Source organism: Chiloscyllium punctatum, chromosome 28 (assembly GCF_047496795.1).
Source record: "Chiloscyllium punctatum isolate Juve2018m chromosome 28, sChiPun1.3, whole genome shotgun sequence".
NCBI classification, from domain to species: domain Eukaryota; kingdom Metazoa; phylum Chordata; class Chondrichthyes; order Orectolobiformes; family Hemiscylliidae; genus Chiloscyllium; species Chiloscyllium punctatum.
This window is the reverse complement of record NC_092766.1, coordinates 83,374,710-83,397,854: the sequence shown is the minus strand read 5'-3', so window position 1 is coordinate 83,397,854 and position 23,145 is coordinate 83,374,710. Positions and strand designations below refer to the sequence as shown.

General features: G+C 46.2%; 14 non-coding genes across 14 annotated transcripts; all 14 read left to right on the top strand.

Annotated features, from left to right (window-relative positions):
* Positions 1-52: 52 nt before the first annotated feature.
* trnal-cag (transfer RNA leucine (anticodon CAG)) lies at positions 53-134 on the top strand. The gene has a single exon. It is a non-coding gene; the product is annotated as a tRNA-Leu (tRNA).
* Positions 135-1,659: 1,525 nt separating this feature from the next.
* trnav-cac (transfer RNA valine (anticodon CAC)) lies at positions 1,660-1,732 on the top strand. Its single transcript has one exon. It is a non-coding gene; the product is annotated as a tRNA-Val (tRNA).
* Positions 1,733-3,381: 1,649 nt separating this feature from the next.
* Positions 3,382-3,463, top strand: trnal-cag (transfer RNA leucine (anticodon CAG)). The gene has a single exon. It is a non-coding gene; the product is annotated as a tRNA-Leu (tRNA).
* Positions 3,464-4,988: 1,525 nt separating this feature from the next.
* On the top strand, positions 4,989-5,061 carry trnav-cac (transfer RNA valine (anticodon CAC)). The gene has a single exon. It is a non-coding gene; the product is annotated as a tRNA-Val (tRNA).
* Positions 5,062-6,710: 1,649 nt separating this feature from the next.
* On the top strand, positions 6,711-6,792 carry trnal-cag (transfer RNA leucine (anticodon CAG)). The gene has a single exon. It is a non-coding gene; the product is annotated as a tRNA-Leu (tRNA).
* Positions 6,793-8,317: 1,525 nt separating this feature from the next.
* trnav-cac (transfer RNA valine (anticodon CAC)) lies at positions 8,318-8,390 on the top strand. The gene has a single exon. It is a non-coding gene; the product is annotated as a tRNA-Val (tRNA).
* A 1,649-nt stretch (positions 8,391-10,039) lies between these two features.
* trnal-cag (transfer RNA leucine (anticodon CAG)) lies at positions 10,040-10,121 on the top strand. The gene has a single exon. It is a non-coding gene; the product is annotated as a tRNA-Leu (tRNA).
* A 1,525-nt stretch (positions 10,122-11,646) lies between these two features.
* trnav-cac (transfer RNA valine (anticodon CAC)) lies at positions 11,647-11,719 on the top strand. The gene has a single exon. It is a non-coding gene; the product is annotated as a tRNA-Val (tRNA).
* Positions 11,720-13,368: 1,649 nt separating this feature from the next.
* On the top strand, positions 13,369-13,450 carry trnal-cag (transfer RNA leucine (anticodon CAG)). Its single transcript has one exon. It is a non-coding gene; the product is annotated as a tRNA-Leu (tRNA).
* Positions 13,451-14,975: 1,525 nt separating this feature from the next.
* Positions 14,976-15,048, top strand: trnav-cac (transfer RNA valine (anticodon CAC)). Its single transcript has one exon. It is a non-coding gene; the product is annotated as a tRNA-Val (tRNA).
* Positions 15,049-16,697: 1,649 nt separating this feature from the next.
* trnal-cag (transfer RNA leucine (anticodon CAG)) lies at positions 16,698-16,779 on the top strand. Its single transcript has one exon. It is a non-coding gene; the product is annotated as a tRNA-Leu (tRNA).
* A 1,525-nt stretch (positions 16,780-18,304) lies between these two features.
* On the top strand, positions 18,305-18,377 carry trnav-cac (transfer RNA valine (anticodon CAC)). The gene has a single exon. It is a non-coding gene; the product is annotated as a tRNA-Val (tRNA).
* Positions 18,378-20,026: 1,649 nt separating this feature from the next.
* trnal-cag (transfer RNA leucine (anticodon CAG)) lies at positions 20,027-20,108 on the top strand. Its single transcript has one exon. It is a non-coding gene; the product is annotated as a tRNA-Leu (tRNA).
* A 1,525-nt stretch (positions 20,109-21,633) lies between these two features.
* Positions 21,634-21,706, top strand: trnav-cac (transfer RNA valine (anticodon CAC)). The gene has a single exon. It is a non-coding gene; the product is annotated as a tRNA-Val (tRNA).
* The last annotated feature ends 1,439 nt before the right edge of the window (positions 21,707-23,145 follow it).

The window sequence follows — 23,145 nt, the reverse complement described above, 5'->3', positions numbered from 1 at the left end:
TATGCAGGAGAGCACAGTTGGAAACGCAAGAAAATGGTGCGCGCGGCCGGCTGGTAGTGTGGCCGAGCGGTCTAAGGCGCTGGATCCAGGTTCCAGTCTCGAAAGGGGCGTGGGTTCGAATCCCACCACTGCCATTTCTGCAGATCAACTCCAACGCTGCAGCTTTTTTGTTAAAATGCTGTTTCTGTCCCCACTGTATTGATGTTGAAAACAAAAGTAAAATGGCTTTGCTTCCCGGGGAATTAACTGTGGTGTGGGATAGTGCCGAATATTTCAAAGTGTCTCTGTCTGTCATGATCGTGTTCGCCTCCCGCGCAGAAAATCGCAAGCAGCTGTGCTGTTCCAGGCAAGTTGAGCTTGTACTGGAACCGAATGGAGACCGGTATTTCATCGCTGTTGTGAAACAAAGTCCTGGGGTGACTCGACTCGTCGTTATTTGGTTTTTCGGCCAATGGGAAAATCGTTCCAACGAATTTCGATGTGATATGTTGTTGAATTTCTCCCATTTCCTTCGTTTCCGTCCTGGAGACATCGGAAGGGAAAGGTAATCTAATCGAGACTGTGATTGGTGAAATTCACTTTTTATGGCCCATTCTTATTAGGTTCTTTCTTTCTCTCTTTTCAGTATTGTCTGGGAAGTGGTGGTTCCCTAAGGCTGCAGTATGTGTGAAAGAGTAGTTTGGAATTGTCCTGTTGTTAGTTGTGAGATTACTTTATAAATCATGCCCTCGGACTGTCTCACATTTAGCATTCATGCACCTCTGTGTCTGAAAATGCATTAGGTATGCCAGCTTTGTTTGTGTTCCGTGTTAAATGCTTTCTGTTTTGCGATTCGCTCAATACTTTACGAGTTAACAGCGTTTCTGAGGAAACTTCCAGCTGCAAAAGTCCTTAACTGAGGATCTGGGAAAATTTCACAGAGTATGGTCAGTCGGAGCAAAAGTAAGGAAGTCGTTCCTTTCTGCAGTGTTTCGCAATACTACCTTTCCCGTGAGCATCGAACACAGTAAAGGATTGTGCCACAGACTGCGACGGCAAGCTCCGCTAAAAAGTAATCCTTTAAAGCAGGTGTAAGCAACACAACGTTTTTGGGGGACACCGCGTGGAAACAGATACTTCGGTGTATCTCGTCCATGCTCAGCACATAGCCAAATATAAACAAGTCCGGTTCCCCAGTATTTGGCCCCAAACCCTCTCAACCCATCCTATCTAGAAACTCATGCAATTTTCAGAGCCTCCTCCGCTTCCTCTGGGAGCTCATTCCATACACGCACAACCTTCTGTGTGGGAAATGTGCCTCAGGTCCCTTGTCAATTTCAGCCCACTCACCTTAAACCTATGCTCTCGAGTTTTCAACTCACCCCAACTTGGGTAAAACACGTAAATACTCAGTTTCCAACCCTTCCATTAGATCATGTCGCAGTCGTTACGCTGCAGGGAAAGTCGTCCCAGCCTAGTCGACCTCGCCCTACGGTCCAAACATTGACCACATCCTTGTCTATATTTTATCATCAATTTCACGTGTCTCTTTTTTATGTTTTGAAGATGTCAATTACGCTGGACAACAACGAGCTATTGGAAACAGAAAGGTGAAACGAAGAATGGCTTCAACTTTCAGTGCTGGATGCCCCTGAGCTGCCGGATGGGCGGCTGCGGCTTGTTTCTGTAGTGTAGTGGTCATCACGTTCGCCTCACACGCGAAAGGTCCCCAGTTCGAAACTGGGTAGAAACTGCTTTGTTCTTCATCGGCAGCCTTTTACATGGACAAGAACGGTGCTTTCTTGCTTGCTTTCCCATCTGCAAACCTGCCTTCGAAGTTGCTTGAACAAATCTGCTCGCGTAGTGAAATGTAATGCAATTCCATTTAATGACTGTGCAAAGAATTGTAAAGTTTTTATCCAAACTGGTTCTGATCATATGCAATTCTGTTTGAGAGTGTAGTTACCCCCTTCTGATTCTTCTACGAAAAGCAGTACCGCATTTGCATTCCTTGCGCAGGCGGCTCGGTTCAAAGACAGGGAAGAAGCTGATGCGCTGGTGTCACAGTGCACCACGGATTCCTGAACTTGTCTGTCTGTTAAATGTACCCCAAAGGCGTCTCTGAAAGGCCTCGTTTGGAAGCTGTCTGTCGTTATTCAACGTACGAGAATTGGCACCAGAGGTCCTGAATCATGTTTTGGAGCAGTTCGCACTTGAGTGGCTCTTTCAATCAGCAACAGCAATGAAAGAAATTACACTCTCAGAGGAACCTCTGGACCTGTGCTTTCATGGTGTCGCTAGTATTAAGGTGCGCCCCGAGACCTAAGCCACGTTGGAACTGAAACGGAGGAATCGACAGAGAGGTTACAGAATGACATCGCATCCATTTGGTTTTCTTGAAATCACTGAGGAGCAGGAAAATGTAAACGGCGAAGTCGAGTGGGGAAGTCAGGCAGTTGCAGCTCTGGAGAAACTCCTTCTTTGTGACTCACTCAGCAACCAGACACGTGAAGGTGACTCAGAGGCGTGAGAGCTCTTCACATCGAGAACAAAAAGCAATCAAGGGCAGTTAGCACCTCTTCCGGAGTGGGGGTGGGGTGAGGTAATTACCTTTTGACTTTGTTACTATGTTGAGAAACTGCCTTTTAGATTGAGGTGAACAGAAAATGCATTTCTAATAAGCACCATGGAATTGAGCAAAATTTATTGAGTCGCTTCTCGTCGATTCCCACACAGGTTTCCAACTCAGTTGCTATCCATGTGGCTGATGTCCAGGAGTGAACATCTCTGCAGCAAATTGCACGGTTAGAGTAAAAGGCAAGGAAAGTGGCATCTCGAACTGGCTCCGAGGTCAGAGCATGCTCACAATGTGATCTGTCGTTCTCGAATAGGAATGCGACCTCCGGTTTTAGGGTGGAGTACATTGTTTGGGACTCTTTTTCTGCAAAACAGACACAGTGACTGAAATTACGCTGCACGGTATGATGTGGAACACGGCTTTGTGCATTTTCCCTGTAGTCCGGTGTGCTTCATGTTCCGCGTAAACGTGAAACTTGCCCTGTTTCAAGCAATGGGTGAAATCATTTAGCAAAGCAAGAATCGAAATTGCAGTAATGTCAAGCAGCTCGTGGTTATTTGACCAAATCATAACCGAACATATATTCTCACAGATACATTTGGAGCTGAAAGGAGTCTGAGAAGATAGACTCAGCTTACCATTGATTTTTGTCTGGATTGATGGGCTCTCATTATCTGCTGCGAAATTGATATTGTAGACGGGCACATCCCAGCAGCTGTGCGAGTCGGAGAGGGATCATGGAACCATTTTCATGTGACTTGGCATCTGTTGTTATGCAGGAGAGCACAGTTGGAAACGCAAGAAAATGGTGCGCGCGGCCGGCTGGTAGTGTGGCCGAGCGGTCTAAGGCGCTGGATCCAGGTTCCAGTCTCGAAAGGGGCGTGGGTTCGAATCCCACCACTGCCATTTCTGCAGATCAACTCCAACGCTGCAGCTTTTTTGTTAAAATGCTTTTTCTGTCCCCACTGTATTGATGTTGAAAACAAAAGTAAAATGGCTTTGCTTCCCGGGGAATTAACTGTGGTGTGGGATAGTGCCGAATATTTCAAAGTGTCTCTGTCTGTCATGATCGTGTTCGCCTCCCGCGCAGAAAATCGCAAGCAGCTGTGCTGTTCCAGGCAAGTTGAGCTTGTACTGGAACCGAATGGAGACCGGTATTTCATCGCTGTTGTGAAACAAAGTCCTGGGGTGACTCGACTCGTCGTTATTTGGTTTTTCGGCCAATGGGAAAATCGTTCCAACGAATTTCGATGTGATATGTTGTTGAATTTCTCCCATTTCCTTCGTTTCCGTCCTGGAGACATCGGAAGGGAAAGGTAATCTAATCGAGACTGTGATTGGTGAAATTCACTTTTTATGGCCCATTCTTATTAGGTTCTTTCTTTCTCTCTTTTCAGTATTGTCTGGGAAGTGGTGGTTCCCTAAGGCTGCAGTATGTGTGAAAGAGTAGTTTGGAATTGTCCTGTTGTTAGTTGTGAGATTACTTTATAAATCATGCCCTCGGACTGTCTCACATTTAGCATTCATGCACCTCTGTGTCTGAAAATGCATTAGGTATGCCAGCTTTGTTTGTGTTCCGTGTTAAATGCTTTCTGTTTTGCGATTCGCTCAATACTTTACGAGTTAACAGCGTTTCTGAGGAAACTTCCAGCTGCAAAAGTCCTTAACTGAGGATCTGGGAAAATTTCACAGAGTATGGTCAGTCGGAGCAAAAGTAAGGAAGTCGTTCCTTTCTGCAGTGTTTCGCAATACTACCTTTCCCGTGAGCATCGAACACAGTAAAGGATTGTGCCACAGACTGCGACGGCAAGCTCCGCTAAAAAGTAATCCTTTAAAGCAGGTGTAAGCAACACAACGTTTTTGGGGGACACCGCGTGGAAACAGATACTTCGGTGTATCTCGTCCATGCTCAGCACATAGCCAAATATAAACAAGTCCGGTTCCCCAGTATTTGGCCCCAAACCCTCTCAACCCATCCTATCCAGAAACTCATGCAATTTTCAGAGCCTCCTCCGCTTCCTCTGGGAGCTCATTCCATACACGCACAACCTTCTGTGTGGGAAATGTGCCTCAGGTCCTTTGTCAATTTCAGCCCACTCACCTTAAACCTATGCTCTCGAGTTTTCAACTCACCCCAACTTGGGTAAAACACGTAAATACTCAGTTTCCAACCCTTCCATTAGATCATGTCGCAGTCGTTACGCTGCAGGGAAAGTCGTCCCAGCCTAGTCGACCTCGCCCTACGGTCCAAACATTGACCACATCCTTGTCTATATTTTATCATCAATTTCACGTGTCTCTTTTTTATGTTTTGAAGATGTCAATTACGCTGGACAACAACGAGCTATTGGAAACAGAAAGGTGAAACGAAGAATGGCTTCAACTTTCAGTGCTGGATGCCCCTGAGCTGCCGGATGGGCGGCTGCGGCTTGTTTCTGTAGTGTAGTGGTCATCACGTTCGCCTCACACGCGAAAGGTCCCCAGTTCGAAACTGGGCGGAAACTGCTTTGTTCTTCATCGGCAGCCTTTTACATGGACAAGAACGGTGCTTTCTTGCTTGCTTTCCCATCTGCAAACCTGCCTTCGAAGTTGCTTGAACAAATCTGCTCGCGTAGTGAAATGTAATGCAATTCCATTTAATGACTGTGCAAAGAATTGTAAAGTTTTTATCCAAACTGGTTCTGATCATATGCAATTCTGTTTGAGAGTGTAGTTACCCCCTTCTGATTCTTCTACGAAAAGCAGTACCGCATTTGCATTCCTTGCGCAGGCGGCTCGGTTCAAAGACAGGGAAGAAGCTGATGCCCTGGTGTCACAGTGCACCACGGATTCCTGAACTTGTCTGTCTGTTAAATGTACCCCAAAGGCGTCTCTGAAAGGCCTCGTTTGGAAGCTGTCTGTCGTTATTCAACGTACGAGAATTGGCACCAGAGGTCCTGAATCATGTTTTGGAGCAGTTCGCACTTGAGTGGCTCTTTCAATCAGCAACAGCAATGAAAGAAATTACACTCTCAGAGGAACCTCTGGACCTGTGCTTTCATGGTGTCGCTAGTATTAAGGTGCGCCCCGAGACCTAAGCCACGTTGGAACTGAAACGGAGGAATCGACAGAGAGGTTACAGAATGACATCGCATCCATTTGGTTTTCTTGAAATCACTGAGGAGCAGGAAAATGTAAACGGCGAAGTCGAGTGGGGAAGTCAGGCAGTTGCAGCTCTGGAGAAACTCCTTCTTTGTGACTCACTCAGCAACCAGACACGTGAAGGTGACTCAGAGGCGTGAGAGCTCTTCACATCGAGAACAAAAAGCAATCAAGGGCAGTTAGCACCTCTTCCGGAGTGGGGGTGGGGTGAGGTAATTACCTTTTGACTTTGTTACTATGTTGAGAAACTGCCTTTTAGATTGAGGTGAACAGAAAATGCATTTCTAATAAGCACCATGGAATTGAGCAAAATTTATTGAGTCGCTTCTCGTCGATTCCCACACAGGTTTCCAACTCAGTTGCTATCCATGTGGCTGATGTCCAGGAGTGAACATCTCTGCAGCAAATTGCACGGTTAGGGTAAAAGGCAAGGAAAGTGGCATCTCGAACTGGCTCCGAGGTCAGAGCATGCTCACAATGTGATCTGTCGTTCTCGAATAGGAATGCGACCTCCGGTTTTAGGGTGGAGTACATTGTTTGGGACTCTTTTTCTGCAAAACAGACACAGTGACTGAAATTACGCTGCACGGTATGATGTGGAACACGGCTTTGTGCATTTTCCCTGTAGTCCGGTGTGCTTCATGTTCCGCGTAAACGTGAAACTTGCCCTGTTTCAAGCAATGGGTGAAATCATTTAGCAAAGCAAGAATCGAAATTGCAGTAATGTCAAGCAGCTCGTGGTTATTTGACCAAATCATAACCGAACATATATTCTCACAGATACATTTGGAGCTGAAAGGAGTCTGAGAAGATAGACTCAGCTTACCATTGATTTTTGTCTGGATTGATGGGCTCTCATTATCTGCTGCGAAATTGATATTGTAGACGGGCACATCCCAGCAGCTGTACGAGTCGGAGAGGGATCATGGAACCATTTTCATGTGACTTGGCATCTGTTGTTATGCAGGAGAGCACAGTTGGAAACGCAAGAAAATGGTGCGCGCGGCCGGCTGGTAGTGTGGCCGAGCGGTCTAAGGCGCTGGATCCAGGTTCCAGTCTCGAAAGGGGCGTGGGTTCGAATCCCACCACTGCCATTTCTGCAGATCAACTCCAACGCTGCAGCTTTTTTGTTAAAATGCTGTTTCTGTCCCCACTGTATTGATGTTGAAAACAAAAGTAAAATGGCTTTGCTTCCCGGGGAATTAACTGTGGTGTGGGATAGTGCCGAATATTTCAAAGTGTCTCTGTCTGTCATGATCGTGTTCGCCTCCCGCGCAGAAAATCGCAAGCAGCTGTGCTGTTCCAGGCAAGTTGAGCTTGTACTGGAACCGAATGGAGACCGGTATTTCATCGCTGTTGTGAAACAAAGTCCTGGGGTGACTCGACTCGTCGTTATTTGGTTTTTCGGCCAATGGGAAAATCGTTCCAACGAATTTCGATGTGATATGTTGTTGAATTTCTCCCATTTCCTTCGTTTCCGTCCTGGAGACATCGGAAGGGAAAGGTAATCTAATCGAGACTGTGATTGGTGAAATTCACTTTTTATGGCCCATTCTTATTAGGTTCTTTCTTTCTCTCTTTTCAGTATTGTCTGGGAAGTGGTGGTTCCCTAAGGCTGCAGTATGTGTGAAAGAGTAGTTTGGAATTGTCCTGTTGTTAGTTGTGAGATTACTTTATAAATCATGCCCTCGGACTGTCTCACATTTAGCATTCATGCACCTCTGTGTCTGAAAATGCATTAGGTATGCCAGCTTTGTTTGTGTTCCGTGTTAAATGCTTTCTGTTTTGCGATTCGCTCAATACTTTACGAGTTAACAGCGTTTCTGAGGAAACTTCCAGCTGCAAAAGTCCTTAACTGAGGATCTGGGAAAATTTCACAGAGTATGGTCAGTCGGAGCAAAAGTAAGGAAGTCGTTCCTTTCTGCAGTGTTTCGCAATACTACCTTTCCCGTGAGCATCGAACACAGTAAAGGATTGTGCCACAGACTGCGACGGCAAGCTCCGCTAAAAAGTAATCCTTTAAAGCAGGTGTAAGCAACACAACGTTTTTGGGGGACACCGCGTGGAAACAGATACTTCGGTGTATCTCCTCCATGCTCAGCACATAGCCAAATATAAACAAGTCCGGTTCCCCAGTATTTGGCCCCAAACCCTCTCAACCCATCCTATCCAGAAACTCATGCAATTTTCAGAGCCTCCTCCGCTTCCTCTGGGAGCTCATTCCATACACGCACAACCTTCTGTGTGGGAAATGTGCCTCAGGTCCTTTGTCAATTTCAGCCCACTCACCTTAAACCTATGCTCTCGAGTTTTCAACTCACCCCAACTTGGGTAAAACACGTAAATACTCAGTTTCCAACCCTTCCATTAGATCATGTCGCAGTCGTTACGCTGCAGGGAAAGTCGTCCCAGCCTAGTCGACCTCGCCCTACGGTCCAAACATTGACCACATCCTTGTCTATATTTTATCATCAATTTCACGTGTCTTTTTTTTATGTTTTGAAGATGTCAATTACGCTGGACAACAACGAGCTATTGGAAACAGAAAGGTGAAACGAAGAATGGCTTCAACTTTCAGTGCTGGATGCCCCTGAGCTGCCGGATGGGCGGCTGCGGCTTGTTTCTGTAGTGTAGTGGTCATCACGTTCGCCTCACACGCGAAAGGTCCCCAGTTCGAAACTGGGCAGAAACTGCTTTGTTCTTCATCGGCAGCCTTTTACATGGACAAGAACGGTGCTTTCTTGCTTGCTTTCCCATCTGCAAACCTGCCTTCGAAGTTGCTTGAACAAATCTGCTCGCGTAGTGAAATGTAATGCAATTCCATTTAATGACTGTGCAAAGAATTGTAAAGTTTTTATCCAAACTGGTTCTGATCATATGCAATTCTGTTTGAGAGTGTAGTTACCCCCTTCTGATTCTTCTACGAAAAGCAGTACCGCATTTGCATTCCTTGCGCAGGCGGCTCGGTTCAAAGACAGGGAAGAAGCTGATGCGCTGGTGTCACAGTGCACCACGGATTCCTGAACTTGTCTGTCTGTTAAATGTACCCCAAAGGCGTCTCTGAAAGGCCTCGTTTGGAAGCTGTCTGTCGTTATTCAACGTACGAGAATTGGCACCAGAGGTCCTGAATCATGTTTTGGAGCAGTTCGCACTTGAGTGGCTCTTTCAATCAGCAACAGCAATGAAAGAAATTACACTCTCAGAGGAACCTCTGGACCTGTGCTTTCATGGTGTCGCTAGTATTAAGGTGCGCCCCGAGACCTAAGCCACGTTGGAACTGAAACGGAGGAATCGACAGAGAGGTTACAGAATGACATCGCATCCATTTGGTTTTCTTGAAATCACTGAGGAGCAGGAAAATGTAAACGGCGAAGTCGAGTGGGGAAGTCAGGCAGTTGCAGCTCTGGAGAAACTCCTTCTTTGTGACTCACTCAGCAACCAGACACGTGAAGGTGACTCAGAGGCGTGAGAGCTCTTCACATCGAGAACAAAAAGCAATCAAGGGCAGTTAGCACCTCTTCCGGAGTGGGGGTGGGGTGAGGTAATTACCTTTTGACTTTGTTACTATGTTGAGAAACTGCCTTTTAGATTGAGGTGAACAGAAAATGCATTTCTAATAAGCACCATGGAATTGAGCAAAATTTATTGAGTCGCTTCTCGTCGATTCCCACACAGGTTTCCAACTCAGTTGCTATCCATGTGGCTGATGTCCAGGAGTGAACATCTCTGCAGCAAATTGCACGGTTAGGGTAAAAGGCAAGGAAAGTGGCATCTCGAACTGGCTCCGAGGTCAGAGCATGCTCACGATGTGATCTGTCGTTCTCGAATAGGAATGCGACCTCCGGTTTTAGGGTGGAGTACATTGTTTGGGACTCTTTTTCTGCAAAACAGACACAGTGACTGAAATTACGCTGCACGGTATGATGTGGAACACGGCTTTGTGCATTTTCCCTGTAGTCCGGTGTGCTTCATGTTCCGCGTAAACGTGAAACTTGCCCTGTTTCAAGCAATGGGTGAAATCATTTAGCAAAGCAAGAATCGAAATTGCAGTAATGTCAAGCAGCTCGTGGTTATTTGACCAAATCATAACCGAACATATATTCTCACAGATACATTTGGAGCTGAAAGGAGTCTGAGAAGATAGACTCAGCTTACCATTGATTTTTGTCTGGATTGATGGGCTCTCATTATCTGCTGCGAAATTGATATTGTAGACGGGCACATCCCAGCAGCTGTGCGAGTCGGAGAGGGATCATGGAACCATTTTCATGTGACTTGGCATCTGTTGTTATGCAGGAGAGCACAGTTGGAAACGCAAGAAAATGGTGCGCGCGGCCGGCTGGTAGTGTGGCCGAGCGGTCTAAGGCGCTGGATCCAGGTTCCAGTCTCGAAAGGGGCGTGGGTTCGAATCCCACCACTGCCATTTCTGCAGATCAACTCCAACGCTGCAGCTTTTTTGTTAAAATGCTGTTTCTGTCCCCACTGTATTGATGTTGAAAACAAAAGTAAAATGGCTTTGCTTCCCGGGGAATTAACTGTGGTGTGGGATAGTGCCGAATATTTCAAAGTGTCTCTGTCTGTCATGATCGTGTTCGCCTCCCGCGCAGAAAATCGCAAGCAGCTGTGCTGTTCCAGGCAAGTTGAGCTTGTACTGGAACCGAATGGAGACCGGTATTTCATCGCTGTTGTGAAACAAAGTCCTGGGGTGACTCGACTCGTCGTTATTTGGTTTTTCGGCCAATGGGAAAATCGTTCCAACGAATTTCGATGTGATATGTTGTTGAATTTCTCCCATTTCCTTCGTTTCCGTCCTGGAGACATCGGAAGGGAAAGGTAATCTAATCGAGACTGTGATTGGTGAAATTCACTTTTTATGGCCCATTCTTATTAGGTTCTTTCTTTCTCTCTTTTCAGTATTGTCTGGGAAGTGGTGGTTCCCTAAGGCTGCAGTATGTGTGAAAGAGTAGTTTGGAATTGTCCTGTTGTTAGTTGTGAGATTACTTTATAAATCATGCCCTCGGACTGTCTCACATTTAGCATTCATGCACCTCTGTGTCTGAAAATGCATTAGGTATGCCAGCTTTGTTTGTGTTCCGTGTTAAATGCTTTCTGTTTTGCGATTCGCTCAATACTTTACGAGTTAACAGCGTTTCTGAGGAAACTTCCAGCTGCAAAAGTCCTTAACTGAGGATCTGGGAAAATTTCACAGAGTATGGTCAGTCGGAGCAAAAGTAAGGAAGTCGTTCCTTTCTGCAGTGTTTCGCAATACTACCTTTCCCGTGAGCATCGAACACAGTAAAGGATTGTGCCACAGACTGCGACGGCAAGCTCCGCTAAAAAGTAATCCTTTAAAGCAGGTGTAAGCAACACAACGTTTTTGGGGGACACCGCGTGGAAACAGATACTTCGGTGTATCTCCTCCATGCTCAGCACATAGCCAAATATAAACAAGTCCGGTTCCCCAGTATTTGGCCCCAAACCCTCTCAACCCATCCTATCCAGAAACTCATGCAATTTTCAGAGCCTCCTCCGCTTCCTCTGGGAGCTCATTCCATACACGCACAACCTTCTGTGTGGGAAATGTGCCTCAGGTCCTTTGTCAATTTCAGCCCACTCACCTTAAACCTATGCTCTCGAGTTTTCAACTCACCCCAACTTGGGTAAAACACGTAAATACTCAGTTTCCAACCCTTCCATTAGATCATGTCGCAGTCGTTACGCTGCAGGGAAAGTCGTCCCAGCCTAGTCGACCTCGCCCTACGGTCCAAACATTGACCACATCCTTGTCTATATTTTATCATCAATTTCACGTGTCTTTTTTTTATGTTTTGAAGATGTCAATTACGCTGGACAACAACGAGCTATTGGAAACAGAAAGGTGAAACGAAGAATGGCTTCAACTTTCAGTGCTGGATGCCCCTGAGCTGCCGGATGGGCGGCTGCGGCTTGTTTCTGTAGTGTAGTGGTCATCACGTTCGCCTCACACGCGAAAGGTCCCCAGTTCGAAACTGGGCAGAAACTGCTTTGTTCTTCATCGGCAGCCTTTTACATGGACAAGAACGGTGCTTTCTTGCTTGCTTTCCCATCTGCAAACCTGCCTTCGAAGTTGCTTGAACAAATCTGCTCGCGTAGTGAAATGTAATGCAATTCCATTTAATGACTGTGCAAAGAATTGTAAAGTTTTTATCCAAACTGGTTCTGATCATATGCAATTCTGTTTGAGAGTGTAGTTACCCCCTTCTGATTCTTCTACGAAAAGCAGTACCGCATTTGCATTCCTTGCGCAGGCGGCTCGGTTCAAAGACAGGGAAGAAGCTGATGCGCTGGTGTCACAGTGCACCACGGATTCCTGAACTTGTCTGTCTGTTAAATGTACCCCAAAGGCGTCTCTGAAAGGCCTCGTTTGGAAGCTGTCTGTCGTTATTCAACGTACGAGAATTGGCACCAGAGGTCCTGAATCATGTTTTGGAGCAGTTCGCACTTGAGTGGCTCTTTCAATCAGCAACAGCAATGAAAGAAATTACACTCTCAGAGGAACCTCTGGACCTGTGCTTTCATGGTGTCGCTAGTATTAAGGTGCGCCCCGAGACCTAAGCCACGTTGGAACTGAAACGGAGGAATCGACAGAGAGGTTACAGAATGACATCGCATCCATTTGGTTTTCTTGAAATCACTGAGGAGCAGGAAAATGTAAACGGCGAAGTCGAGTGGGGAAGTCAGGCAGTTGCAGCTCTGGAGAAACTCCTTCTTTGTGACTCACTCAGCAACCAGACACGTGAAGGTGACTCAGAGGCGTGAGAGCTCTTCACATCGAGAACAAAAAGCAATCAAGGGCAGTTAGCACCTCTTCCGGAGTGGGGGTGGGGTGAGGTAATTACCTTTTGACTTTGTTACTATGTTGAGAAACTGCCTTTTAGATTGAGGTGAACAGAAAATGCATTTCTAATAAGCACCATGGAATTGAGCAAAATTTATTGAGTCGCTTCTCGTCGATTCCCACACAGGTTTCCAACTCAGTTGCTATCCATGTGGCTGATGTCCAGGAGTGAACATCTCTGCAGCAAATTGCACGGTTAGGGTAAAAGGCAAGGAAAGTGGCATCTCGAACTGGCTCCGAGGTCAGAGCATGCTCACAATGTGATCTGTCGTTCTCGAATAGGAATGCGACCTCCGGTTTTAGGGTGGAGTACATTGTTTGGGACTCTTTTTCTGCAAAACAGACACAGTGACTGAAATTACGCTGCACGGTATGATGTGGAACACGGCTTTGTGCATTTTCCCTGTAGTCCGGTGTGCTTCATGTTCCGCGTAAACGTGAAACTTGCCCTGTTTCAAGCAATGGGTGAAATCATTTAGCAAAGCAAGAATCGAAATTGCAGTAATGTCAAGCAGCTCGTGGTTATTTGACCAAATCATAACCGAACATATATTCTCACAGATACATTTGGAGCTGAAAGGAGTCTGAGAAGATAGACTCAGCTTACCATTGATTTTTGTCTGGATTGATGGGCTCTCATTATCTGCTGCGAAATTGATATTGTAGACGGGCACATCCCAGCAGCTGTGCGAGTCGGAGAGGGATCATGGAACCATTTTCATGTGACTTGGCATCTGTTGTTATGCAGGAGAGCACAGTTGGAAACGCAAGAAAATGGTGCGCGCGGCCGGCTGGTAGTGTGGCCGAGCGGTCTAAGGCGCTGGATCCAGGTTCCAGTCTCGAAAGGGGCGTGGGTTCGAATCCCACCACTGCCATTTCTGCAGATCAACTCCAACGCTGCAGCTTTTTTGTTAAAATGCTGTTTCTGTCCCCACTGTATTGATGTTGAAAACAAAAGTAAAATGGCTTTGCTTCCCGGGGAATTAACTGTGGTGTGGGATAGTGCCGAATATTTCAAAGTGTCTCTGTCTGTCATGATCGTGTTCGCCTCCCGCGCAGAAAATCGCAAGCAGCTGTGCTGTTCCAGGCAAGTTGAGCTTGTACTGGAACCGAATGGAGACCGGTATTTCATCGCTGTTGTGAAACAAAGTCCTGGGGTGACTCGACTCGTCGTTATTTGGTTTTTCGGCCAATGGGAAAATCGTTCCAACGAATTTCGATGTGATATGTTGTTGAATTTCTCCCATTTCCTTCGTTTCCGTCCTGGAGACATCGGAAGGGAAAGGTAATCTAATCGAGACTGTGATTGGTGAAATTCACTTTTTATGGCCCATTCTTATTAGGTTCTTTCTTTCTCTCTTTTCAGTATTGTCTGGGAAGTGGTGGTTCCCTAAGGCTGCAGTATGTGTGAAAGAGTAGTTTGGAATTGTCCTGTTGTTAGTTGTGAGATTACTTTATAAATCATGCCCTCGGACTGTCTCACATTTAGCATTCATGCACCTCTGTGTCTGAAAATGCATTAGGTATGCCAGCTTTGTTTGTGTTCCGTGTTAAATGCTTTCTGTTTTGCGATTCGCTCAATACTTTACGAGTTAACAGCGTTTCTGAGGAAACTTCCAGCTGCAAAAGTCCTTAACTGAGGATCTGGGAAAATTTCACAGAGTATGGTCAGTCGGAGCAAAAGTAAGGAAGTCGTTCCTTTCTGCAGTGTTTCGCAATACTACCTTTCCCGTGAGCATCGAACACAGTAAAGGATTGTGCCACAGACTGCGACGGCAAGCTCCGCTAAAAAGTAATCCTTTAAAGCAGGTGTAAGCAACACAACGTTTTTGGGGGACACCGCGTGGAAACAGATACTTCGGTGTATCTCCTCCATGCTCAGCACATAGCCAAATATAAACAAGTCCGGTTCCCCAGTATTTGGCCCCAAACCCTCTCAACCCATCCTATCTAGAAACTCATGCAATTTTCAGAGCCTCCTCCGCTTCCTCTGGGAGCTCATTCCATACACGCACAACCTTCTGTGTGGGAAATGTGCCTCAGGTCCCTTGTCAATTTCAGCCCACTCACCTTAAACCTATGCTCTCGAGTTTTCAACTCACCCCAACTTGGGTAAAACACGTAAATACTCAGTTTCCAACCCTTCCATTAGATCATGTCGCAGTCGTTACGCTGCAGGGAAAGTCGTCCCAGCCTAGTCGACCTCGCCCTACGGTCCAAACATTGACCACATCCTTGTCTATATTTTATCATCAATTTCACGTGTCTCTTTTTTATGTTTTGAAGATGTCAATTACGCTGGACAACAACGAGCTATTGGAAACAGAAAGGTGAAACGAAGAATGGCTTCAACTTTCAGTGCTGGATGCCCCTGAGCTGCCGGATGGGCGGCTGCGGCTTGTTTCTGTAGTGTAGTGGTCATCACGTTCGCCTCACACGCGAAAGGTCCCCAGTTCGAAACTGGGTAGAAACTGCTTTGTTCTTCATCGGCAGCCTTTTACATGGACAAGAACGGTGCTTTCTTGCTTGCTTTCCCATCTGCAAACCTGCCTTCGAAGTTGCTTGAACAAATCTGCTCGCGTAGTGAAATGTAATGCAATTCCATTTAATGACTGTGCAAAGAATTGTAAAGTTTTTATCCAAACTGGTTCTGATCATATGCAATTCTGTTTGAGAGTGTAGTTACCCCCTTCTGATTCTTCTACGAAAAGCAGTACCGCATTTGCATTCCTTGCGCAGGCGGCTCGGTTCAAAGACAGGGAAGAAGCTGATGCGCTGGTGTCACAGTGCACCACGGATTCCTGAACTTGTCTGTCTGTTAAATGTACCCCAAAGGCGTCTCTGAAAGGCCTCGTTTGGAAGCTGTCTGTCGTTATTCAACGTACGAGAATTGGCACCAGAGGTCCTGAATCATGTTTTGGAGCAGTTCGCACTTGAGTGGCTCTTTCAATCAGCAACAGCAATGAAAGAAATTACACTCTCAGAGGAACCTCTGGACCTGTGCTTTCATGGTGTCGCTAGTATTAAGGTGCGCCCCGAGACCTAAGCCACGTTGGAACTGAAACGGAGGAATCGACAGAGAGGTTACAGAATGACATCGCATCCATTTGGTTTTCTTGAAATCACTGAGGAGCAGGAAAATGTAAACGGCGAAGTCGAGTGGGGAAGTCAGGCAGTTGCAGCTCTGGAGAAACTCCTTCTTTGTGACTCACTCAGCAACCAGACACGTGAAGGTGACTCAGAGGCGTGAGAGCTCTTCACATCGAGAACAAAAAGCAATCAAGGGCAGTTAGCACCTCTTCCGGAGTGGGGGTGGGGTGAGGTAATTACCTTTTGACTTTGTTACTATGTTGAGAAACTGCCTTTTAGATTGAGGTGAACAGAAAATGCATTTCTAATAAGCACCATGGAATTGAGCAAAATTTATTGAGTCGCTTCTCGTCGATTCCCACACAGGTTTCCAACTCAGTTGCTATCCATGTGGCTGATGTCCAGGAGTGAACATCTCTGCAGCAAATTGCACGGTTAGAGTAAAAGGCAAGGAAAGTGGCATCTCGAACTGGCTCCGAGGTCAGAGCATGCTCACAATGTGATCTGTCGTTCTCGAATAGGAATGCGACCTCCGGTTTTAGGGTGGAGTACATTGTTTGGGACTCTTTTTCTGCAAAACAGACACAGTGACTGAAATTACGCTGCACGGTATGATGTGGAACACGGCTTTGTGCATTTTCCCTGTAGTCCGGTGTGCTTCATGTTCCGCGTAAACGTGAAACTTGCCCTGTTTCAAGCAATGGGTGAAATCATTTAGCAAAGCAAGAATCGAAATTGCAGTAATGTCAAGCAGCTCGTGGTTATTTGACCAAATCATAACCGAACATATATTCTCACAGATACATTTGGAGCTGAAAGGAGTCTGAGAAGATAGACTCAGCTTACCATTGATTTTTGTCTGGATTGATGGGCTCTCATTATCTGCTGCGAAATTGATATTGTAGACGGGCACATCCCAGCAGCTGTGCGAGTCGGAGAGGGATCATGGAACCATTTTCATGTGACTTGGCATCTGTTGTTATGCAGGAGAGCACAGTTGGAAACGCAAGAAAATGGTGCGCGCGGCCGGCTGGTAGTGTGGCCGAGCGGTCTAAGGCGCTGGATCCAGGTTCCAGTCTCGAAAGGGGCGTGGGTTCGAATCCCACCACTGCCATTTCTGCAGATCAACTCCAACGCTGCAGCTTTTTTGTTAAAATGCTGTTTCTGTCCCCACTGTATTGATGTTGAAAACAAAAGTAAAATGGCTTTGCTTCCCGGGGAATTAACTGTGGTGTGGGATAGTGCCGAATATTTCAAAGTGTCTCTGTCTGTCATGATCGTGTTCGCCTCCCGCGCAGAAAATCGCAAGCAGCTGTGCTGTTCCAGGCAAGTTGAGCTTGTACTGGAACCGAATGGAGACCGGTATTTCATCGCTGTTGTGAAACAAAGTCCTGGGGTGACTCGACTCGTCGTTATTTGGTTTTTCGGCCAATGGGAAAATCGTTCCAACGAATTTCGATGTGATATGTTGTTGAATTTCTCCCATTTCCTTCGTTTCCGTCCTGGAGACATCGGAAGGGAAAGGTAATCTAATCGAGACTGTGATTGGTGAAATTCACTTTTTATGGCCCATTCTTATTAGGTTCTTTCTTTCTCTCTTTTCAGTATTGTCTGGGAAGTGGTGGTTCCCTAAGGCTGCAGTATGTGTGAAAGAGTAGTTTGGAATTGTCCTGTTGTTAGTTGTGAGATTACTTTATAAATCATGCCCTCGGACTGTCTCACATTTAGCATTCATGCACCTCTGTGTCTGAAAATGCATTAGGTATGCCAGCTTTGTTTGTGTTCCGTGTTAAATGCTTTCTGTTTTGCGATTCGCTCAATACTTTACGAGTTAACAGCGTTTCTGAGGAAACTTCCAGCTGCAAAAGTCCTTAACTGAGGATCTGGGAAAATTTCACAGAGTATGGTCAGTCGGAGCAAAAGTAAGGAAGTCGTTCCTTTCTGCAGTGTTTCGCAATACTACCTTTCCCGTGAGCATCGAACACAGTAAAGGATTGTGCCACAGACTGCGACGGCAAGCTCCGCTAAAAAGTAATCCTTTAAAGCAGGTGTAAGCAACACAACGTTTTTGGGGGACACCGCGTGGAAACAGATACTTCGGTGTATCTCGTCCATGCTCAGCACATAGCCAAATATAAACAAGTCCGGTTCCCCAGTATTTGGCCCCAAACCCTCTCAACCCATCCTATCCAGAAACTCATGCAATTTTCAGAGCCTCCTCCGCTTCCTCTGGGAGCTCATTCCATACACGCACAACCTTCTGTGTGGGAAATGTGCCTCAGGTCCTTTGTCAATTTCAGCCCACTCACCTTAAACCTATGCTCTCGAGTTTTCAACTCACCCCAACTTGGGTAAAACACGTAAATACTCAGTTTCCAACCCTTCCATTAGATCATGTCGCAGTCGTTACGCTGCAGGGAAAGTCGTCCCAGCCTAGTCGACCTCGCCCTACGGTCCAAACATTGACCACATCCTTGTCTATATTTTATCATCAATTTCACGTGTCTCTTTTTTATGTTTTGAAGATGTCAATTACGCTGGACAACAACGAGCTATTGGAAACAGAAAGGTGAAACGAAGAATGGCTTCAACTTTCAGTGCTGGATGCCCCTGAGCTGCCGGATGGGCGGCTGCGGCTTGTTTCTGTAGTGTAGTGGTCATCACGTTCGCCTCACACGCGAAAGGTCCCCAGTTCGAAACTGGGCGGAAACTGCTTTGTTCTTCATCGGCAGCCTTTTACATGGACAAGAACGGTGCTTTCTTGCTTGCTTTCCCATCTGCAAACCTGCCTTCGAAGTTGCTTGAACAAATCTGCTCGCGTAGTGAAATGTAATGCAATTCCATTTAATGACTGTGCAAAGAATTGTAAAGTTTTTATCCAAACTGGTTCTGATCATATGCAATTCTGTTTGAGAGTGTAGTTACCCCCTTCTGATTCTTCTACGAAAAGCAGTACCGCATTTGCATTCCTTGCGCAGGCGGCTCGGTTCAAAGACAGGGAAGAAGCTGATGCGCTGGTGTCACAGTGCACCACGGATTCCTGAACTTGTCTGTCTGTTAAATGTACCCCAAAGGCGTCTCTGAAAGGCCTCGTTTGGAAGCTGTCTGTCGTTATTCAACGTACGAGAATTGGCACCAGAGGTCCTGAATCATGTTTTGGAGCAGTTCGCACTTGAGTGGCTCTTTCAATCAGCAACAGCAATGAAAGAAATTACACTCTCAGAGGAACCTCTGGACCTGTGCTTTCATGGTGTCGCTAGTATTAAGGTGCGCCCCGAGACCTAAGCCACGTTGGAACTGAAACGGAGGAATCGACAAAGAGGTTACAGAATGACATCGCATCCATTTGGTTTTCTTGAAATCACTGAGGAGCAGGAAAATGTAAACGGCGAAGTCGAGTGGGGAAGTCAGGCAGTTGCAGCTCTGGAGAAACTCCTTCTTTGTGACTCACTCAGCAACCAGACACGTGAAGGTGACTCAGAGGCGTGAGAGCTCTTCACATCGAGAACAAAAAGCAATCAAGGGCAGTTAGCACCTCTTCCGGAGTGGGGGTGGGGTGAGGTAATTACCTTTTGACTTTGTTACTATGTTGAGAAACTGCCTTTTAGATTGAGGTGAACAGAAAATGCATTTCTAATAAGCACCATGGAATTGAGCAAAATTTATTGAGTCGCTTCTCGTCGATTCCCACACAGGTTTCCAACTCAGTTGCTATCCATGTGGCTGATGTCCAGGAGTGAACATCTCTGCAGCAAATTGCACGGTTAGGGTAAAAGGCAAGGAAAGTGGCATCTCGAACTGGCTCCGAGGTCAGAGCATGCTCACAATGTGATCTGTCGTTCTCGAATAGGAATGCGACCTCCGGTTTTAGGGTGGAGTACATTGTTTGGGACTCTTTTTCTGCAAAACAGACACAGTGACTGAAATTACGCTGCACGGTATGATGTGGAACACGGCTTTGTGCATTTTCCCTGTAGTCCGGTGTGCTTCATGTTCCGCGTAAACGTGAAACTTGCCCTGTTTCAAGCAATGGGTGAAATCATTTAGCAAAGCAAGAATCGAAATTGCAGTAATGTCAAGCAGCTCGTGGTTATTTGACCAAATCATAACCGAACATATATTCTCACAGATACATTTGGAGCTGAAAGGAGTCTGAGAAGATAGACTCAGCTTACCATTGATTTTTGTCTGGATTGATGGGCTCTCATTATCTGCTGCGAAATTGATATTGTAGACGGGCACATCCCAGCAGCTGTACGAGTCGGAGAGGGATCATGGAACCATTTTCATGTGACTTGGCATCTGTTGTTATGCAGGAGAGCACAGTTGGAAACGCAAGAAAATGGTGCGCGCGGCCGGCTGGTAGTGTGGCCGAGCGGTCTAAGGCGCTGGATCCAGGTTCCAGTCTCGAAAGGGGCGTGGGTTCGAATCCCACCACTGCCATTTCTGCAGATCAACTCCAACGCTGCAGCTTTTTTGTTAAAATGCTGTTTCTGTCCCCACTGTATTGATGTTGAAAACAAAAGTAAAATGGCTTTGCTTCCCGGGGAATTAACTGTGGTGTGGGATAGTGCCGAATATTTCAAAGTGTCTCTGTCTGTCATGATCGTGTTCGCCTCCCGCGCAGAAAATCGCAAGCAGCTGTGCTGTTCCAGGCAAGTTGAGCTTGTACTGGAACCGAATGGAGACCGGTATTTCATCGCTGTTGTGAAACAAAGTCCTGGGGTGACTCGACTCGTCGTTATTTGGTTTTTCGGCCAATGGGAAAATCGTTCCAACGAATTTCGATGTGATATGTTGTTGAATTTCTCCCATTTCCTTCGTTTCCGTCCTGGAGACATCGGAAGGGAAAGGTAATCTAATCGAGACTGTGATTGGTGAAATTCACTTTTTATGGCCCATTCTTATTAGGTTCTTTCTTTCTCTCTTTTCAGTATTGTCTGGGAAGTGGTGGTTCCCTAAGGCTGCAGTATGTGTGAAAGAGTAGTTTGGAATTGTCCTGTTGTTAGTTGTGAGATTACTTTATAAATCATGCCCTCGGACTGTCTCACATTTAGCATTCATGCACCTCTGTGTCTGAAAATGCATTAGGTATGCCAGCTTTGTTTGTGTTCCGTGTTAAATGCTTTCTGTTTTGCGATTCGCTCAATACTTTACGAGTTAACAGCGTTTCTGAGGAAACTTCCAGCTGCAAAAGTCCTTAACTGAGGATCTGGGAAAATTTCACAGAGTATGGTCAGTCGGAGCAAAAGTAAGGAAGTCGTTCCTTTCTGCAGTGTTTCGCAATACTACCTTTCCCGTGAGCATCGAACACAGTAAAGGATTGTGCCACAGACTGCGACGGCAAGCTCCGCTAAAAAGTAATCCTTTAAAGCAGGTGTAAGCAACACAACGTTTTTGGGGGACACCGCGTGGAAACAGATACTTCGGTGTATCTCGTCCATGCTCAGCACATAGCCAAATATAAACAAGTCCGGTTCCCCAGTATTTGGCCCCAAACCCTCTCAACCCATCCTATCCAGAAACTCATGCAATTTTCAGAGCCTCCTCCGCTTCCTCTGGGAGCTCATTCCATACACGCACAACCTTCTGTGTGGGAAATGTGCCTCAGGTCCTTTGTCAATTTCAGCCCACTCACCTTAAACCTATGCTCTCGAGTTTTCAACTCACCCCAACTTGGGTAAAACACGTAAATACTCAGTTTCCAACCCTTCCATTAGATCATGTCGCAGTCGTTACGCTGCAGGGAAAGTCGTCCCAGCCTAGTCGACCTCGCCCTACGGTCCAAACATTGACCACATCCTTGTCTATATTTTATCATCAATTTCACGTGTCTCTTTTTTATGTTTTGAAGATGTCAATTACGCTGGACAACAACGAGCTATTGGAAACAGAAAGGTGAAACGAAGAATGGCTTCAACTTTCAGTGCTGGATGCCCCTGAGCTGCCGGATGGGCGGCTGCGGCTTGTTTCTGTAGTGTAGTGGTCATCACGTTCGCCTCACACGCGAAAGGTCCCCAGTTCGAAACTGGGCGGAAACTGCTTTGTTCTTCATCGGCAGCCTTTTACATGGACAAGAACGGTGCTTTCTTGCTTGCTTTCCCATCTGCAAACCTGCCTTCGAAGTTGCTTGAACAAATCTGCTCGCGTAGTGAAATGTAATGCAATTCCATTTAATGACTGTGCAAAGAATTGTAAAGTTTTTATCCAAACTGGTTCTGATCATATGCAATTCTGTTTGAGAGTGTAGTTACCCCCTTCTGATTCTTCTACGAAAAGCAGTACCGCATTTGCATTCCTTGCGCAGGCGGCTCGGTTCAAAGACAGGGAAGAAGCTGATGCGCTGGTGTCACAGTGCACCACGGATTCCTGAACTTGTCTGTCTGTTAAATGTACCCCAAAGGCGTCTCTGAAAGGCCTCGTTTGGAAGCTGTCTGTCGTTATTCAACGTACGAGAATTGGCACCAGAGGTCCTGAATCATGTTTTGGAGCAGTTCGCACTTGAGTGGCTCTTTCAATCAGCAACAGCAATGAAAGAAATTACACTCTCAGAGGAACCTCTGGACCTGTGCTTTCATGGTGTCGCTAGTATTAAGGTGCGCCCCGAGACCTAAGCCACGTTGGAACTGAAACGGAGGAATCGACAAAGAGGTTACAGAATGACATCGCATCCATTTGGTTTTCTTGAAATCACTGAGGAGCAGGAAAATGTAAACGGCGAAGTCGAGTGGGGAAGTCAGGCAGTTGCAGCTCTGGAGAAACTCCTTCTTTGTGACTCACTCAGCAACCAGACACGTGAAGGTGACTCAGAGGCGTGAGAGCTCTTCACATCGAGAACAAAAAGCAATCAAGGGCAGTTAGCACCTCTTCCGGAGTGGGGGTGGGGTGAGGTAATTACCTTTTGACTTTGTTACTATGTTGAGAAACTGCCTTTTAGATTGAGGTGAACAGAAAATGCATTTCTAATAAGCACCATGGAATTGAGCAAAATTTATTGAGTCGCTTCTCGTCGATTCCCACACAGGTTTCCAACTCAGTTGCTATCCATGTGGCTGATGTCCAGGAGTGAACATCTCTGCAGCAAATTGCACGGTTAGGGTAAAAGGCAAGGAAAGTGGCATCTCGAACTGGCTCCGAGGTCAGAGCATGCTCACAATGTGATCTGTCGTTCTCGAATAGGAATGCGACCTCCGGTTTTAGGGTGGAGTACATTGTTTGGGACTCTTTTTCTGCAAAACAGACACAGTGACTGAAATTACGCTGCACGGTATGATGTGGAACACGGCTTTGTGCATTTTCCCTGTAGTCCGGTGTGCTTCATGTTCCGCGTAAACGTGAAACTTGCCCTGTTTCAAGCAATGGGTGAAATCATTTAGCAAAGCAAGAATCGAAATTGCAGTAATGTCAAGCAGCTCGTGGTTATTTGACCAAATCATAACCGAACATATATTCTCACAGATACATTTGGAGCTGAAAGGAG